The 20149-nt window shown below is 39.1% G+C and overlaps 1 long non-coding RNA gene and 1 pseudogene across 2 annotated transcripts in view; one reads left to right on the top strand and one right to left on the bottom strand.

The window, feature by feature from the left end:
- The window catches only part of LOC139764011 (uncharacterized), a 50188-nt gene extending 42977 nt beyond the window's left edge, over window positions 1–7211 (top strand). For both annotated transcript variants that reach the window (XR_011716294.1, XR_011716295.1), the window contains exon 4: window positions 6765–7211. This is a non-coding gene — a long non-coding RNA (uncharacterized lncRNA). The remainder of the gene's footprint in view (window positions 1–6764) is intronic.
- Window positions 1–11299, bottom strand: part of LOC139764146 (uncharacterized) — a 70181-nt pseudogene extending 58882 nt beyond the window's left edge.
- Between the last annotated feature and the right edge of the window lie 8850 nt (window positions 11300–20149).

Genomic DNA, 20149 nt, shown 5'->3' with positions numbered 1-20149 from the left:
TTCCACATGAGACGTGATGGTCTGATTACAACTTGTATTCAGAAACTGAAACAAGATGATGGTTTCATTACAGCTGGTATTGGCTGACGGAAAGAACACTTAGGAAACATAAATGACTGATTACAGTCAAGAATCGTGAGCATAAACAAACCTCCAAGAAAGAAAACTGGCCAACAACAGCGAGTAACGAGAAACACAAAGAGCCACACAAAAATAGAGGATTGGCTGATTACAGCGCGTCACTGCGAACACTAAACAACCCAACGAGATGAACGACTGATTACAACTGCCATCTCAGACACCAACAACTCCACTGGGCTGACGGCTTACTGACTAAATCTAATCACCCAAACGCCAAGAATATCCCAACTGAGATAACTAGCCACAACCAGTCGTGTCAAACTGTAATAACCCCAAAACAAATGACTTGCTAACTACGACTAAATCATCTGTCTACCCATGTATCTATCTGCCTATCTACTAGCATTTATGGAATGCCCTTTGGCAAGATTGGGGTCTTCAAGACCCAAAACCTTGCAGAGTGTCCATGGCTAGAGACGCCTGAGTTCCTTGTGCGTGGCCTCTTCTCTCCTTCCTCGCGACGGAGGAAAATCAAACATTGATAACCCCAAGACTTGCTGGTAGACTACTGTACAATGAAGTTGTAGTGAAAACTGACCATAAAGAAGAATTTGACCTCACTGTTAATAGGTGGTTTCGAATCTCACCCACAGTGTTGAGTTTACCACTGAACTTGACAAATAAGCAAGAGGGCAGGTATATACTATACAATGAAACGTATTGATTGAAAATGGAACTGATTTTGTGGTGATCACTACGAGTTTTTTTTTTTTTCTTCTCTGCGAGACACACCTTCCCCCTGGTGAAAACTTGAACTTGGTAGAATTTGTTTGAAGAATGAGGCCAGCAGAAGGGGGAGGACCCTTGTCACCATGGTATGTTAAACGTGGCATGTAAAGACCATAGACTTTTTTCCAGTAAACCTGTTGCTCCGTATTTGTACGACAAGAAACATGTCATCCTAACCTTTATTTTCTTTTCTAACATGGTCTCTCGCATCGGTATATCTACATCAGCTCATTCTCAATGAATGGTGCATTGCAGTTAGCCAATCTCTGTTCAGCTTCCCTGGTATATTGGTATATTGTCGGTACACACTGGGTTTCGAACCTTGTAGAGGGGGCTGTCCGGCTAATTTGGTTCCCAGGGTTCGAATCCGACCCTTGGTGTATATATATACATTTCTCTTTCTATAGACGTTAGAAATGTCTTAACCACTCGGGGGTATATAGTACGACCCGTGAAAACGATACCACGACCTATCGAACAGGGCAGTGTGACCTTTTGAAAGCGACATTGCGGCCTTTTAAGCACAACAGATTTGCCTTTTAAACCTGACAGTGTGGCCTTTTGAGGAAGACGATACATATCTTGGATATAATGGCCTGACCTTTAAACTAACCTTTAAGACTTAGGTAAAGATCCACACTCAAGGGTCGTACCGTCGTGCTCAAGAGTCGTACCGTTGTGTTGTGTTCAAGGGTCGTACCATCGTGTCGTGCTCAAGGGTCGTACCGTCGTTTTAGAAGCTTTGCCATTTTCAAATCCCACGAGTTTTCATCAATCAGTCTGTCCCTCGACGGTAATGAATCAAGAAAACAAATTACGATCGGTCGCTCCACCCAACGCATTGCTTTAAAGGTGATCTGAGAATTACCTTAACGATCCAATTAACAAAACCACCTGGGCATAGTCTTTTGAGCTACCATTCACCGGTACTGGTACCATTAGAACTGGCGGCAAAATCCTGGTTATGCTTTTTGAAGGGGTGATTAACCGTATCTACGTGAGTGGTAGATTATCTTTTCTTTTCTTTTTTGTAGTTATCATCCACGGAATATACCCAATCATCCGTGCTCTGTGAGATGTAGAGGTTAGGTTAGGTTAGGTTACAGCAGGAGCAATGATGAATGAGTCGTGTTCATAATGAGACAGGGTAGGAGGGGAAGATAATGAGACAGGGTAGGAGGTGAAGATAATGAGACAGGGTAGGAGGGGAAGATAATGAGACAGGGTAGGAGGTGAAGATAATGAGACAGGGTAGGAGGGGAAGATAATGAGACAGGGTAGGAGGTGAAGATAATGAGACAAGGTAGGAGGTGAAGATAATGAGACAGGGTAGGAGGTGAAGATAATGAGACATGGTAGGAAGTGAAGATAATGAGACAGGGTAGGACGTGAAGATAATGAGACAGGGTAGGAGGTGAAGATAATGAGACATGGTAGGAAGTGAAGATAATGAGACAGGGTAGGAGGTGAAGATAATGAGACAGGGTAGGAGGTGAAGATAATGAGACATGGTAGGAAGTGAAGATAATGAGACAGGGTAGGAGGTGAAGATAATGAGACAGGGTAGGAGGTGAAGATAATGAGACAGGGTAGGAGGTGAAGATAATGAGACATGGTAGGAGGTGAAGATAATGAGACAAGGTAGGAAGTGAAGATAATGAGACAGGGTAGGACGTGAAGATAATGAGACAGGGTAGGAGGTGAAGATAAGAGACGGGTAGGAGTGAAGATAATGAGACAGGGTAGGAGGTGAAGATAATGAGACAAGGTAGGAAGTGAAGATAATGAGACAGGGTAGGAGGTGAAGATAATGAGACAGGGTATAAGGTGAAGATAATGAGACAGGGTAGTAGGTGAAGATAATGAGACAGGGTAGGAGGTGAAGATAATGAGACAGGGTAGGAGGTGAAGATAATGAGACAGGGTAGGAGGTGAAGATAATGAGACAGGGTAGGAGGTGAAGATAATGAGAGGTACTTTGAACCAACGAGATGACGCTTGACCTTCACAGGAAAATCCTGAGGCTCCGGTATGTTATATTGCGATGATTATAATTCTAGAGTTCACGTCCGACTCGTTACCATGAGCAACGACCTGGTCTTGAACGACTGTGACGTATGTGGTTACACTGCGTTCACACTAGGGGCTTGACTGTCTCTGTCTATCCTTCATGTAGCGTGTCCTTCCTCTGAGGTTTGGAGGAGGAGACAAACAGACAGGTAGATAGACAGAGAAGTAAAGAAACTGACGGACAAACAGACAGGTAGGTAGATAGACAAATAAAGAAACTGACGGACTAACAGACGTATGAACAGACAGACATACACAACGCTGTCAAACACTCGTTTTCTTTCTCAACACCTTCGCTTGTGTGTTTCATAAGTGTGAAAGAAGACGCGACCGACTTGTGCCTCTCATCTTCTAAGGAATGTGTCTCATCCAGAGTGTGTGTGTGTGTGTGTGTGTGTGTGTGTGTGCGTGTGTGTGTGTGTGTGTGTGTGTGTGTGTGTGTGTGTGTGTGTGTAAACGTACGTACGTGTGGGTGTGTTAATATATACTTTTAGGAATGCTGTCTAGAAGGCAAAACACTGTAAAACCATTAACATCGGAGTGAAGTTATACCTGAGGGAGTATTAGCATTCATCCCTTGGCCCTTACACACTAACGGTAGGGCGAGAGCAAGAAGCTTGGGCACGTATCGAGTATACTGTAGCTAAGACATCATCACAGTAGCAACAAAAATATTTCCCCCCATAAAAAGGATAAATTCCTCTACCAAGTTGAATATGAAAACGGTTTAGCCATCACCGACTTCTGTAGGGGAAAAAGAAACAGATGTCTTACAGTGATACTGAAGTTCGCCTTAGATAAATGACATCACATCAGGAATGATTAGACGTAGCTGGTCGTACAAGTTGCCGTGAAGGTCAAATAATTAGTTATATTATCATCAAGACCAAGAGGATTACAGAAGGCATGTAAGATAGCCGGAGATGAGTGGAGTACAGTCAAAAGACGTCAGTCGTCTTAATCAGGAAGTAGACAAGACAAAACATGGAAAGAAATCTAGCTGCTTCGTCTGGTTCGTATGACCTAATCAAAAGCGAACAAAAGCGACAGACAGAAAATGAGACTGTTCGAAATCTCTGGCGTGGGTGGGGCTATAAGGAAATAGTTTCCTAAGTTGATTGAAACTCCACTTATGCTGATACAAGCGAAGGTATAGTGGATTCTTATAATGAAGTGAGTCAAATGGATATTAACGTACACTTCTTTTCATTGTGGTACATTGCTAGATAATGAGTACAGTAAGGGGAAAAATGTTGCCATCAATTGTCTTTTCGAAGTAGATACGAAACATGTCTTCTGGGTAAAACTGGCATCCTCGACCCTAAAGAATATGTATTCCGATCACGTCTACCGGTAGGGATTACTACATTGATTTTGCATATATATATATATATATATATATATATATATATATATATATATATATATATATATATTTTTTTTTTTTTTTTTTTTTTTTTAAACTATTCGCCATTTCCCGCATCAGCGAGGTAGCGTTAAGAACAGAGGACTGGGCCTTTACCTGACCCAATTCTCTGTTCCTTGTTTTGGAAAATTAAAAAAAAAACCGAGAGGGGAGGATTTCCAGCCCCCCGCTCCCTCCCCTTTTAGTCGCCTTCTACGACACGCAGGGAGTACGTGGGAAGTATTCTTTCTCCCCTATCCCCAGGGAAATATATATATATATATATATATATATATATATATATATATATATATATATATATATATATATATATATATATAAGACGACAGGTGACTGTACGAAAGACGATATCAAATGCTAATACAAATAGAATGTACTGGGTACTAGACGAGGCAAGTGTATTCCAGACGAATACAAAGCAGAAAGAATTTCTCTCTCTCTCTCTCTCTCTCTCTCTCTCTCTCTCTCTCTCTCTCTCTCTCTCTCTCTCTCTCTCTCTCTCTCTCTCTCTCTCTCCCTCAGCAAGGGTCGAGTATATTGGAAGAGACAGCACGCCTGCAAGTTAATGTATACATATGATTACAAGAGTGAAATGTTTTAAATCCTCTGTGCTTATATGATACTGCACGAGAGAGAGAGAGAGAGAGAGAGAGAGAGAGAGAGAGAGAGAGAGAGAGAGAGAGAGAGAGAGAGAGAGAGAGAGAATTATCGGTTAACTGTTAATGTTGTGCCACACAAATATGTTCGTATATAGCATCAAACTGTCGTCCACTGGGGAGTAAAGTTACCAAATATAGTAACTAATTATTAATTGAAAAGTCCAACGGTGAACACACGAAAAAAAAAGAAGAAAAAATGAGATGGAAAAATTTTCGCCATGATTTCACACTGTCCATATCATTCTACGCTTAAATCCCTGCTTAAATTATCCATAACCCATATTTTCTTGTCCCGTTAGATACGCAGTAAATAAGTGAATATTGGTTAATGATAGATGTAAATTATTCTCAAAATGAAATTACCCTACAAATGACAGATTTCCAGTAAAACCTGACTCGGGGACACAAAATTATATTCTCAAAGTAACTTTTCACATGGTTACATTCAACGTCGTTCCTATTTCTTAGGGAAGACAGAAGCTACACACAGACACAGACACACACAGACACACACACACGCACACACACACACACACACACACACACACACACACACACACACACACATATATATATATATATATATATATATATATATATATATATATATATATATATATATATATATATATACATATATTTATTCCTATGAGTCCACGGGGGAAATGAAACACGAAAAGTTCCCAAGTGCACTTTCGTGTAATAATCACATCATCAGGGGAGACACAAGAGAGAAATATAAAAGTCAGTTGATATACATCGATGAGACGAAGCTAGGACGCTTGAGCAGTGAAAATGATTATCTAATTAATCCTACAGTTACTCTAACGCTTTCGGTCCGGCGAGAGAAAATCAAAATTCACATATACGTATACATACCTCTTCCACTGCTGTATGCTAATGATCCACTACTAACAGCTGTGTCCATTTCAACATCTTCCTCTATCTCGAAAAGTTCATTTCCATCCGCTTCGTGATACATATCTGCCTCATCAGATGTTGTACGTTTTCAAATATTACTAAATCACACCGATTAAAAAAAAAAAAAGATGGCTGGTGATTTAATTTGAAACCTCAAAAATATCTCAAAAGGTGGTTAGATTTTCTAGATGACTATGTGTTCTTAAACGCCAGTCGTGTTTTGAGAGCGTTTCAACTCTGTCTTAGTGAGTTGATAGTTCGACCCTGTTCTGAGTACGTGCACTTGCTTAAACACACAGAAAAAAGTATCATAAGAAGGTATTCTATACCTGAAATGTACAAGCGGATTATCTAACTGGCTCTTTAAATCGTAATGTCGGTTTAAAATTTGTGAGTCTTCTCCGTTTAGTTTTATTGCCAGTCGTTTTTGTTGGCATTATTATCATTATCATTATTAGTATCATTATTATCATTATTATTACTATCATTATTGTTATTGTTATTATTACTATTACTATCATTATTATCATTATCATTATTATCATTATTATCATTATTATCATTATTATCATTATTATCAGTATCATTATCATTATCATTATCATTATTATTATCATTATTATCATTATTATTATTATCATTATCATTATCATTATAATTATTATTATCATTATTATCATTATCATTATTATCATTATTACTACTATTACTATTACTATTATTATCATTATCATTATTATCATTATTATTGTTATTATTATTATTATTATTATTATTATTATTATTATTATCATAATACCAGGTCCACTATTTTCTAGAGGGCCCTACAGTTTCACGTTTGCGTTACAATCAGTAGCAGGGAAAGGATGGAGTAAGAATTACCTCGACGAGATTGTCGGTCTCCAACGACACAACCTCGCCAAGTACTCTACTCTTCGCACGCGGCGTAGCCACAAGCAGGCAGAGTCCGGTAACACCGTCTTTCAATTACCCCTGACCTCTACAGATATTCATCTGCCTCCACACAGACGATACTGATACTGGAGGGGGCGTTGAAATGTCAGGCGAAATAACGATAAATTTACAAATATGTTTTACTCCTAGAGAAAATACATATCATCATCTGATAACGGAATTAAAACAAATTAGAAAATAAATAAGTGAATGAAATACTGCATAAAAATGATCCGTCCATCATTATTGTAATACTTTCGCATCTTTTTCTTTTTATAGCTGAAAGAGCATTGATTTACGTTGTGGCAGAAATAAACGGTTACGTAAACTTGATTAACTGCACTATTTCAAGGTTATAAGTCTTTAAGTCCGTTGTTTTCTAAGTTCATACAATCTATGTTCTAGTTCTCAATGACTTGGCTATGTCATTTCTAAAGTTCATCTGTCTTATACTCCACTCATTATGTTAGAAATGAACGGCCCACACTTTCAACTACCAGAATGGTGGAAACATTTTGATAAGTTTTAAGTTGTATGTACAAAGGTTTGTTGCGTTACATATCTGACCAGTTAGTTATGATTTTCCTTTTTTTTTCTTTTTGTAATAGTTGTAAACTTTCATTTTCATGATCTTTTACATAAAAAGTACTTACCTTTTTGTTGCAATGCAATATATATACGTATATGTATATATATATATATATATATATATATATATATATATATATATATATATATATATATATATATATATATTTGTCCTTTGTCAGTTAATCAATTTGTTTCTTAGACTGGTTCTCTCTTTTAGTTCGTTTGTGATTTTCTAATGCTAAAGTCGTACCGCACTTACTGAACTGTTTCGATGCTACATCATGCGCCTCTCTCTCTCTCTCTCTCTCTCTCTCTCTCTCTCTCTCTCTCTCTCTCTCTCTCTCTCTCTCTCTCTCTCTCTCCCAGTTGTCATTGCTGGAACTAACTTAGCGTTGCACTTCATCCTCGTCCAGTGAGTGACAGTCACTGCTGGAATTAGATTTGCAAAGGTACAAGGACTTGCTTTCACTCCTCTACTGTGCGTTGTAACTGAGGACTGACTAAGACTTTCGTTGACAGAGCGTAGAGACGCCTTCACCAAAGTAATTCACTGTGTTATCATGCGCATGTGTGAAAACTGGTTCCCTCATTGTTATAGTAGATCTATCTATTTCAAAGAGACTGTGTCACCATTGTATCTTCTCGCTTTTGACTCCATACGAAGGTAAGGGCTTTCTTGAAGTGTTTACAGTTGCTAAAAGAAAAGGAAAAATAGTGGACATCTCCCTAGTGGAGAGTGGCCTATCTAATTAAGTCCAGGGTTAATCCAAGGTTAGGATTAGGACCATCTGATTGTACTTGTCTGTTCTACAGCCACAGTGTGGTCTTCTCTGCCCTCGTCCAGTCGACCAAGAGGAGGTTCACTGGGTTGAACATCATGACCCGGCAGAGTTATCTGTTCAGTGAGGAACACATGACCGTAACACCCAGCGTTTATCGCTAAGGATGGAAGACAGACCAAACGCTCGAACGTAGCGTGTTAATCGCTGTGCTTCTCCGTCGTCCTGCAAAACAGTCGGCTTTTTATCTTCTGTGGCGCCACTGTGTCTCTTCCTAAGAGTGCGCTCTTGTTTCCTTGTACTGCGAATTGTTCGTCTTTTTTAGAAGCGGCTTTTGTTTGCTGGGGCGATATTATCCTTTTCCCAGAGTCCGCTTTTATTCATCCTTGCGCTATTGTGTGCCTTTCTAAGACGCTGCTCTTATTTGCACTAGCGCTATTGTGCCTTTTTCTCAAAGTTGGTTTATGGTCACCCTTACGCTATGGTGTCTCTTAATAAGAGTTAACTTTTGTTCATACCTTTAGGGCTATTCGTTCTTGTCAGCTCTCGCAATACTTTGTCCCTTGCTTATAGCTTGCTCTTGCATTACCCTACTTGTTTTCCAAGTGTCAGTTCTTGTTGAGATTCAGATGAACAAAACATATCACACAGGGGAATCAGATTCTCCACGGCACTACGTATACCACAAGCTAAAATCACTTCCACACCGAAGTTATATCCTGAGCCACTAGTAATATATCATGGCATTTGATTCCCCTATTTTCTTCCTTGTACCATGATCATTGGTAATAACCTTAGGTGTGTCATTCATACAGTGCAAACATTACGTCTACAACTGGGTCCATTGTCTTCAACCTTGTACATCCGATCTATAACAAGGTGTCAGAGGTACACCAAGTCCTCCAATTGAAATAGGATGTACCATCAGTAGTTTCTCAATAGCAAACACGCCATCACTGGTGAAAATATAGCCATGAACATTATTGATGAGTTCTGCATCACCCGTCATGTGTGGTTCCTTGGGGAACCAAGTCCTTCCTTCATTATCTTTCTCTTTCCCTCTGTCTTCAAGTTTTCTCTTGTTTTTCCAAATTACTTACCATGGGAATTCTCTAACCATATAACATCATGATCACTAATGAGGAAGCTGCCATGATGAAGTAGACATTTTATACTTTTGCCGCGTAAACTTGGCTCAAAAGCGAGAAATTCGGAGTCCTCTTTTCTCAGACGATTCTTCTTCATTTATTTCTACATGACACATCGCTTGGTACACCTGACTCGCCAGCCACGTTTCAGGCGCCAGGAATAATATGCTCCAGAATTTGTTCGCTAGCTTTCGCGTTTTTCTTTTTCTTTATTATTTCTGTGATATATACAGGCCATCAACCTCTTCTTTTACCTGAAATGTTTTCATGCAAGTTCGACGTTCTAACCGTCAGTACCAGAACAAAGACGATGTTTTCATCGTCCATGATCAGCCATGTATGTATTTTTCTCTTCGTTTGATGGCGGGTTTGTTTGGGAAACAGAGGAGAATGTTTTCTCCCTCTAAATGATCTACAAGAACTGGCTAGTTTGTTATTCATAGCTTCCTTAATGACTACTGGTATGATAACGAAAAAAGATAACAAGAAAGTAATGATTCCAATGAACCGTCGAATTCATAATGAAAGCAAAAAATGATAATGACAGGAATTCTCAATTCTGTTTCATTTTGCTTCAAGTTCAAACACACGCTCCTTCAAACCCTACCATCATCATGTATGACGAGTGGCTTAAAGACTTCAAGCCAGACCGCTAAATGGGATTTGAACATCTTGATCCACACTTCTATAGGTTTACGGCTCGTGAAGAGTTTCAAAAACTAAACTTTTAAGCAGCAGTTTAGTGGGTGACGAAGAATGAGTCCTGATACAGTAGTGAACAGTAAGTGTTTATGCAATTCCGCCACTGTCAAGTTTTGACGATTTCCACTTAATTCCTGCTCTACACTGCAACTGGTTAGCTTAGAGCTACGCTGGTTTAGATATAATCCTCAAAACTGTCATTAAAAAATTATAATATATGTTAACAACTTCATAGTTTGCCGCGTTAGAAGAAATACATGCATAAGGTAAACACAGTTTGTACTGACCAGAGACGGGATTCGATTCAAGGAATATTTCCGCATTGTTGTATTCATAAATGTTGGGTTGTAACCCCCATGATGCATATCAGTGAACAAAAGTTACCGCTACAAGTATTCCCGCTTATACACACACACACTGAGCAATCTAGGTCACACCAAGCACCAAGCCCCAGCCTCTCTACTTCACTATGTGCTTTTGGGACAATGTATACATCACGGACGAGTGCTTGGAAGGGTCTTCAAAGTGCCTGAGGGTGACGGTGTGACAGAATGTGTTAGTAAACCTTCCATTCTGACTATGAATCATCGTCTTGGGAAGCGTCATTCGAATTAAAGTGTTTTTCCCCCACTTAAGAATGAGTCCAAGATTTATAAACAATAATATTGACTTAATCCCTCCTCTCCAGACTCTAGAACACTAATTGGCCTGCGAGTTCCTTTCTTCACTTTCGTTAGTCTGTTTATTTCCAATGGATTTTGCTTCTTTACATTAATCTCTAATTTTCTTGTTCTTATGACACTGTAAGAGTTATCTGAAACTTCCACGAAAAAAAGGGTCGAAACAAGTTTCGTTATGGTTATGTAACCTTCTACTCCTCTACGTTACCTTAAGACTATAATTCTAGAGGTTTTAGCTTCGTCCTTCTTGTGTTGTGAACAAATGAATAACTCAAATCTACTGCAAAACCTCCCTGATCTTCAAGATGTCGTAATAGCTGCACTGTCATTCATTACTTCTTTTTTCTGTATAAAACCTTTGGTATACATCCCCCAGATCTTCGTGTCAAACTTGGGGTGGCCGGCTTACCTTGTAGGGAGACTGACGGTGGGTCAGAGATCAGCTGGGAGCCAGAGAGGTGGACTATGAGGCAGCCAGAGCGGAGCAACAGGTTAAATCCACGGCAGCGGCAATATAAACATCCCCTCGTCACGGACAGTTGCCAGTACGCGCTACATGCTCCGCTCACTCGTTTGTTCCCTGCATTTCTGTTAGTTTTCAGTGATAACCATGGCCCTGCGTGTCTGAAATCCTAATTCTAGACGGAGGAGAGTGGTAGAAATGAGTTATTTACAAGAGAAAGATGACAGCAAAGATATATAGATGACGACCGAGAGGCCTCTGGTCCCCCGCGCACCTGGCTCCGCCTCCCATCCCCAGAAAAGACATTAAAGTCCTTCCTGGTGAGGCATGTGTTTATCATGGCAAAAGATATATGAATTAGAACCTGCCATATTATACCTCGGCAGAAGAGTCTGGCCTGTCCTCACGTAGTTCACCTGAACTGTTTATCCAAGTCAACTTTACTAGTCCGACCTTAAGACCTCTCTGAGATGACGCAAATTCGCTCGATTTCTTGTTCTTAGCATATTCTTTTCTTATGCGTGATCTGGGGCGACTTTTACCAGTCATTCGTGGATGTTAATGTGTCTCATTTCGATCTACGGATGTGATGAAGATCTGAGCCTCATTCTTGAAACTTGTGATTGAATGCTATTGGCACTTAAAAAAAAAATTGAGTATTGATATGAACTTAAAGTAATCCTGGTTGATTGGTTATTCGAGTTTTAGATCCGTTAACTGCTCAAGGTAGTTAAAGCCGTCAAGGTCAAGCTTTGAATCACCTCTGGAGACATCTCTATGACCTCCAGATATTACGGATAATTCCAAGACCACATACTCTCTCAATATGGACATGTCTCATGTACCATAACCCTGAGAACTTGTTTCGAACATGGATGATTCTACTGCTCCCTTCTTATCCATAACCACGAAGGAAATCCCATGACCTTACATCATCACAGTGCATAATCCCTTGACCTTAGGCAAACATATGACAGAGCTTTGACCTTACTTTAGTCCGAAACGTGAAACCTAATCATAATTGCATTACTATCCATGATTGTCTGTCTTAGCTTAATTTATCATCAATTATGACAAAACTTTGCTACAGTATCACTGAAGAACATTCATCGCTGGGGGATACATGGCTGTGTTGGGTATCATTATAATTTTTTTCTTCTTTGCTTCACTGACCAAATGTTTCACCTCAGGAACGTGTATATGAGGGTTATTCTAACTGTTGATGTTAGATGACCTCTGATTACCTCATTCTGTTTACGTCTTTCACTTCGTCCAGTCTTCCTACTGTTAAAGGTGATTGATTATATTAATCAACGGCATCTTGTTTCTGTGTGCGTGTGTGTGTGTGTGTGTGTGTGTGTGTGTGTGTGTGTGTGTGTGTGTGTGGTTATATATCTTTCCGATGTTTGAGATTATATTCACTTTCATATCTCTTCATCTCTTCAGGTCTACACTACATCTCTTTTGCTTTATTACATATATCCATTAACGTTCTACTCGTCTCTTGTTTCCTGTGTTTGTCATATCTGTATTTCCTCTACTGGTTCACATAAGCTGGCGTGTCCCTTTTGATTAATCATCGATTGATCGTCAGATTAAAAGGATTTGTCGCGAAGGCAATTCACGAAGTTGAGGTTTATTTACCCCGTCAAGATAACATCTGACCGATCATCAAATCATCTCTCCGATTATCATAATTTACGTCGGTCGATTATCATGACCTTTTGAACTGTTGATTAATAATAATCCAAACTTGATCGATTTTTGTAAGACTTGGTTAGACATCATACAAGCCTGATCGATTATCATAACTAAGTTATTATCAGATGGTCGATTATCAAGAAACCTAATTAATTGTTGTATTACTTCATCAATCATCATAGCATATGATCGATTACTTGTTCTAATGACTCATGATCACATCACCTACCAGATTAATTTACCACCTGATCGATGAAATTAGTTATTCAATCATCGTATAACCATGTCACCTTCTAACGAAATGGATAATTATCAAACCATATAACTGACTGTAACAGTTGATCATCGTACTTTATAATTTATTACCTGGTTGTCAAACCGATTATTAAAAAGGATCATCGACAATGGTATTTATTTCTTTACAGTCTGTTCTTAAACAACTTAACTGGTCACTTGCAGTATAACTACTCGACCACAGTATCGTTAGGTGTATATATATATATATATATATATATATATATATATATATATATATATATATATATATATATATATATATATATATATATATATATATTCTTCCTAGTCATTAAAAGAAAACCTAGCGACTGACCTAACACAAGGTTGACAAAGCATAAAACACTTGTTTGAGCAGCGAGACAATCAAAGCCGTACAAACATGTGAGGATCTCTGATTAATTTCTTCATTTCCTCTTCTCATACATTACCTTCTTCCTCTCTTCATCTCAGATGGCCATGACTGGCAGCATGTTTTGGCCGTTCTCTGACGGTCACTATTGCGAAATGAATGACGAACGTGAGCACCTGTTTCGTTCAAGACACAACCCTTTTCTGTATATCACATTAATCTGGTTAGTTAGCGTAATATCATGTAAGAGGACATACGTTTTTATACCTTAACTTAGCAATTCTTTCCAGGGATGGTGGTATATCTTGTCACCCTAGTATCAAGCTGGTGAAGATCATCAGGTCATCTCAGCGAGAGAACGTCTATAGGTTATCAGCTCCAGAGGAAATACGATGGTGTGTTGGATTGCTTTCTGCATGCGTGAGTGCATCTATGTATGTTTGCTTGTACGTGTGTGGTGTGTGTGTGTCTGTGTGTGTGTGTGTGTGTAATTCTGTAGTTGCTTTTATCAACCCATTTATATAATCTAGTGTAGTCTACACGCACTTCCCTGTGGTCTTAGATGCAATTAACTCTATCCCTTGAGGCTGACACCATATACAGTCAGTCTAGGTAAAGTTTCCAACACTTTCATATAAGTCACTGAGGGAGATTATCAGTGTACCCAGTACTGACCCTAGCGGAACTCTTCTTTTAGCTTTTACATTCTCTCGCGTATTTAGCCTAAGTCCCCGTAACATAAGTTCTCCACAACCCCTCCACTTTAACAACCTCAAGCCAGTCTCAAGGTTTCTCCTCCCATAGGTTTTTTTTTTAATGTTAGCTGAAACGGAACGGGCAGTTGAGGCCCTAATCAAGGCCATCCCATCAATGCTATACACATATATATGTACCCTAGCCTGAGCCAGGTACCCACTCAAGAGGTGGATGAACAGCTAGGTTGACTGTGGACCGACTGCTGCAACCAGGATTAGAACCTATGCGCTCGACCCTGGACGGACCGTGAATGCGTCACAGTGAGGAACGCTGGCCGATTCACCACGGGATATCTCTGTTGCTGTTCTGCTTAACGATACTAAAAGGTTTTAGGAAGGCAAAACGTGAATAGTATACCCTAGCCTTCCTTCTGCAAAACATCACTCATTCTTCACAAGAGAAAAGGTAGATGTGTGGGACGTGATCTCTCCTTTTACAAACCCTGGTAATGCTTGTCATAATATATATCTTACACTCCAATGTATTCATTATATATATATATATATATATATATATATATATATATATATATATATATATATATATATATATATATATATATATATATATATTTATATATATATATATATATATATATATATATATATATATATATATATATATATATATATATATATTTATATATATATATATATATATATATATATATATATATATATATATATATATATATATATATATATACTTTTTCAGGAAGTCTACAGATCATGATTATAGTTGATATTATGGTTCCATGCAAGTTGCCAGTCGTCTTTCTTATTACTGGGCAAAAGATGATGATTCTTTTCATGTTCTTTAACATGGATGTTCCTTTAGGGAAAACTTCAGCACTAATTCCACTAGTCTAGGGGTTGTACATGGATCCACTGCCTTAATGACCTTATACGTATTGCTCCCATTTCCTCCTAATTCTCTCTTTATTGTAATCATCCAAGAATTTGCCTATTACCTTCTCCTATATTCATGTCATGTAGAGCGTTAGCCATATCAGTGTCCTTAAGGAAGGTGCTACGTTCATCATAAATGCTTGTACTCTACGTTCTGTTTTGGTTTCTGCTAAAACCAAATTTGCAACTTGAACCGTGACTATTCAATAACACTTCTTCACTCATATTTCAACATAGGATACCATAGTGCATGGTTTTTTGTGTTACCTTCATATGTCGTTGAAAGAAGGAGACTTTTCTTGTACGCACTCCTATGTCTTCTTCCCAAAGTAGAGGTTCCATCCCTTCCAGTCTAGTTTTCCTATGAGTAAAGACCTCAAGTATAAGGACTATACCTGCCTCTCGTAGCTACCCTCTTCACCACTTTGATCTGACTTTATTGTTACGACTGTCTCTCGTCCCTACATCCTCTGTCCTCAGCGCTAACAAGGAAACATTTCCGAGCTTAATTTTCAAAAGTTGATTTGTGGATGATCCTTAACATGATATCACTTCAAATCTTAGGTTTAGCTCAAACATCTTCGTTAGTTATTTTTTTTCCCTTCTTGTTTTATGGATAGTTTTGCGGGAAACAAGGCATGATTGTTCTTTCCCTTATTTGTTGTACCAATAATTCCTGATCTAATTCTTGTATCGTTTTCCCTCAACAGGGACATGTTTTTTCATCCTTTGCGCTTGATCATACACTGCATCTTACACTGCATCCCATCTCGTACCTGTTCCTTTTCGCTCTTAATGATCTTTTCGCATCGGATGAATCATATACATTACACGTTACATAGTCAAAGAGATAACTACCTTGAGGAGGGTCCTTCAGCTGTTTGAGTAATGCTCCCTCCTGAATATTCTCCCTTCCCTTTATCTTTACGCATAAACACCCTCTCAGACGTAGCTTCCTTAACTCACTCTTGGGCTTCATTAAGCTACTTCTTACACCATGCGTCCGATTTGCACAGCATTTTCACAAGCTAGCCTGTTGATTCTTCTTTTCTTTTTCTTCTTTTACCACGTATGTGTACACAGAAGATTTCAATTAGATTTTTCGGGAGACGAGGTAGACGCATGTATAGATGCAACGTAGTCAAACCGAATTCTATAGACACACACACACACACACACACACACACACACACAAAAGTCTATCATTAAGACCAATAGAACACGATTTTTGTTTTTCTCTCTTACCGTTAACTCCTCACATTAGATATGGCTAAGGATGTCTATAACCCCATTTCAAAATTGATTTTTCTATAACTCGAAAAGAAGTAATTACTTATGATATGCCATGTGTAAAATGAGTGACAAAGTTGAAGATGTTATCTCCAAAAGTAAGATAAAGTACATGCTTGAACAATACGTGGATGGGAGTTTTCAATTCTTATCGAATGATATCACCTTCAAAGATTCTAATCAGATTTAAAGAAGCAATATTGGCGGTCGCATGCATATAAATGGAGCCCTTTGGCTGAAAAAAAGAGCAAAAGAGTTGAAACCTCTTATCCATAGAACTGTAAGAAACAAATCCTTTGTGAGTGTAAAATCCTCTTTCCCAACCAGATGTATCTACCCTCTTCAGAGTTCGAGTGTTGGTTGGTACATCCGACGTTACGTTTCGGTTTCCTCGAGGCAATTTACCCTCACGTGAGACGCGACGGACTTCCAGTGAGGACGACCAGCTATAGACCAAATTCCTCAAAGCTCGACCACATCACCAGCAGGAGTGACCAGCCCTTCACCGAGTCAAAGGTATGCTCAAGAAGGCGGCTCGCGTACTTTTAGTCCAGTAACTACGTCACTACATCTTCTGTGGCACGGTGTCGAGATTATCTTATTACTATTCTATGACCTATATATCCATTAGGAAAAGGGAGGCATACGATGGTCTTTTGAGAAATGCAGAGGTCTTTGGAAATATATAGAGAGGTCTTTGGAGAGACACAGAGGTCTTGAAAGAGATATAGGGGACTTCGAAGAGATGTCGAAATTTCTTTGGAGAGACACAAAGGTCATTAAAGAGATACAGGGTCTTTTGGAGGGATGTATAGGTCTTTGAAGAAACGCAGAGGTCTGTGAAGAGATGCGGAGGTCTTTTGGAGAGCTACAGTGGTCTTTGGGGAAATACAGTGCTTTTTGCTGTGAACATTCAATAAGCAAAATTTTGAACCTTCCCTTCGGCAGATCCCTTCCCTCTGGGTGCGGCGGAGTGGTCGACCAGGTGAAGGGCAGCAGGGTAGAACGTCGACACTCGACACTCGGGTAATCACTTCTCGTTCGCCAGAGGGCGCTTCTCTAGGCGTCTGTTCGCTCGCTTCCTTCCGAACACAACTGTTGTTCTCGTTGTAGAACCAGACACCTGTCAAGTCTTTGTTTATCTGACACATACAAGATTTGCTATACAACAAAGATACTAGAGAAATTGTGCTATAAGTTGGAATTTTCAACCTTAGCGATAGACGGTTTCACTGTGTATCTGCTTGTGTCTGTCAGTTAAGTACGTAACTTTCTTCTCGTAAAGCATAACGAATGACTGAAACGCGTGTTAGCGTGGGCTCTCCTCGAGTTGATTTACATTGCTGTTGACAAGAGACTTCGTTACTGATAGAGAAGGAATAGAAAGATGAGAGAAAGATAGCGAGAAAGAAAAGTATTGTAACATATCTCGAAATCAGTTTGATAGATATAAATCCTTTACAAATATTATCAATGAGTTAACCTTGAGCATATATTTATGATAGATAAAGTAAGTCTTCCACCTAAGATAAGCAAGTAAGATAATTATTTCTTCATGTGTTAACTGATTCATAGAAAGACTTAGTCACGCCAGGAACAAATTTTCAACCTTCTTTTTTCCATTCCCTCAAAACCAAACTTAGATATTCAGAATTGATGAATGAGAAAATACGAGCATATGGACCATTGTCTTCGTTAATTACCTCGACATCTCTGAAGTCCATTCTGCATTGAGCAATCAAGAAAGAAAGAAAAAAAAAAGGAGAACAGCCAAGCAGCCCTAGCCCGGAGGCAAGTGATGTTAAGAAACCCACTCGAGCAATTTTATGGTCCACTTGTCCTGAGCACATAAAATATTATTTTGTACACAGATAATGATTTATACAATTGACAACTAAAAACATTAGCTCTCGTGCACTTGAACGACAAACGCCTTGCGTACTGTGGGTTCATGATTCCATGTTTCTGTCTGTCTGGCTCCGTTCTTTTATCATATTAGATTCATGTCAATCTGTGTCCCAGGGTTTGATCAGGCACACTCAGTCTCTGTGTGAGGAGAACAGTAGGCTTCAAGGGTATCATATACCACCAGTCCACATGAGAAAGAATGCATATACATATTGTTACACATAGGAATACAAATGCATTGTTTACATGTATTGTCTTGTTTGACGAAATTAACGTCTCGATATTACTCAGTTCGTCACAAGACAGTTACCGAAGGACTGCATCTACCAGCTGACGATTCTCCAAGCCATCGGAAAAATCGCCCTGGCCTTCAAGCGAAAATGGGCAGTTGATCATTCGTTATCATCATCAAAATCTAAGTATCGTTGTATTTGTATAAATGAAGCATGATGACTAACTAGTGAAGCTACGACTGTCCATTAGATGCCAAATTGTAGATGTGGTTTGAAAGCTTTGAATAAAAACCTTCTCTTTAGAAGCTGTGAAAGTTATTGTACAGGAAGGACGCTGGGAGTCGAATGGTAACTTTTTTTCAGTAATGCTATTACACACCTGACCCAGACAGACCCGTGTCGCATGTCTCTCGACTCAGTTTGCTGAACAAATTACGACAGATTCACAATTCTATCAGGATAGTATGAAGGCATCGAGGGAACTGGACGAAACGTCATTTAGCCACCCAGTGGGATTTTGGAATCTAGGACACCATTTATTCTAAGATTAACATCAACAAAAGGCACAAGTTGGTCTGGGACCTACGGGAGTCTGTATACACTCACTTGGAAACAAGATGTTACGAATTGGTATGATTGAATTGAGTTGGGACAAAATGATAATCATTTATTTGCTGATAATCGCCTCAGGATGGTCTTGCTGTTGCCTAGTTTTATACAATCTCCTGCAGTCCAAGGCTGCGCAACTTCCAGTAGCAGGGATATGTAGACTCCTCTGGAGTAAGGGATTCTTGGACGAGAGTGTACTCCAAATGATACAACTTCGACAAAGGTAGCTTTACACTTACGATGTAACCTCAAGCAGACGGAGTACGGTAACGCCGATAATTAAAATAGGTAAGTGTAATATGAAGATAAAAGATCGTGTAGCATTTAATTGCTAATGGCACGTATAATCATGTGGAAGAGCGTGTGGAAATTGCAGTGAAAGGTAAGTGGATTGAAGAGCTGGTTGAATGCAGTTGTGTAAATTCTAGGTGATTGTAAGGTTTAACTTTTTGATATGAGACATTGAGAATGGCTGCAGTTGTTGCATATACGTGTATATTTACTAAACACTGACAAGATGGATGAAGTGAGGGGTTTGTACCAGACCAAACTTGAATATTGGTTATGACGAATAGATGAAGTTTGCAAGAGGTGTAGAAAGGACTTTAATAGACTGAATGTGTGTAAATGGAGTATATCTTTCGCTATGGTAACATACTGCAGCCCGGAGAATGTAGAACAATTATAGCAATATGTCATCTTTAACTCCTCTACCATTCACATGATGTGGATCAAGTACATGCATGCAACCGCTCACTTCACTCACACATACCCTCACCTCATGTCTTGTGTACTAAAATCAACAAATGCTTTTCCCACAGTAATGATAGCG

This window comes from Panulirus ornatus, chromosome 48 (assembly GCF_036320965.1).
Source record: "Panulirus ornatus isolate Po-2019 chromosome 48, ASM3632096v1, whole genome shotgun sequence".
NCBI classification, from domain to species: Eukaryota; Metazoa; Arthropoda; class Malacostraca; order Decapoda; family Palinuridae; genus Panulirus; species Panulirus ornatus.
Note: the sequence above shows the minus strand (reverse complement) of the source record. Positions and strands in the feature narration are given on the sequence as shown.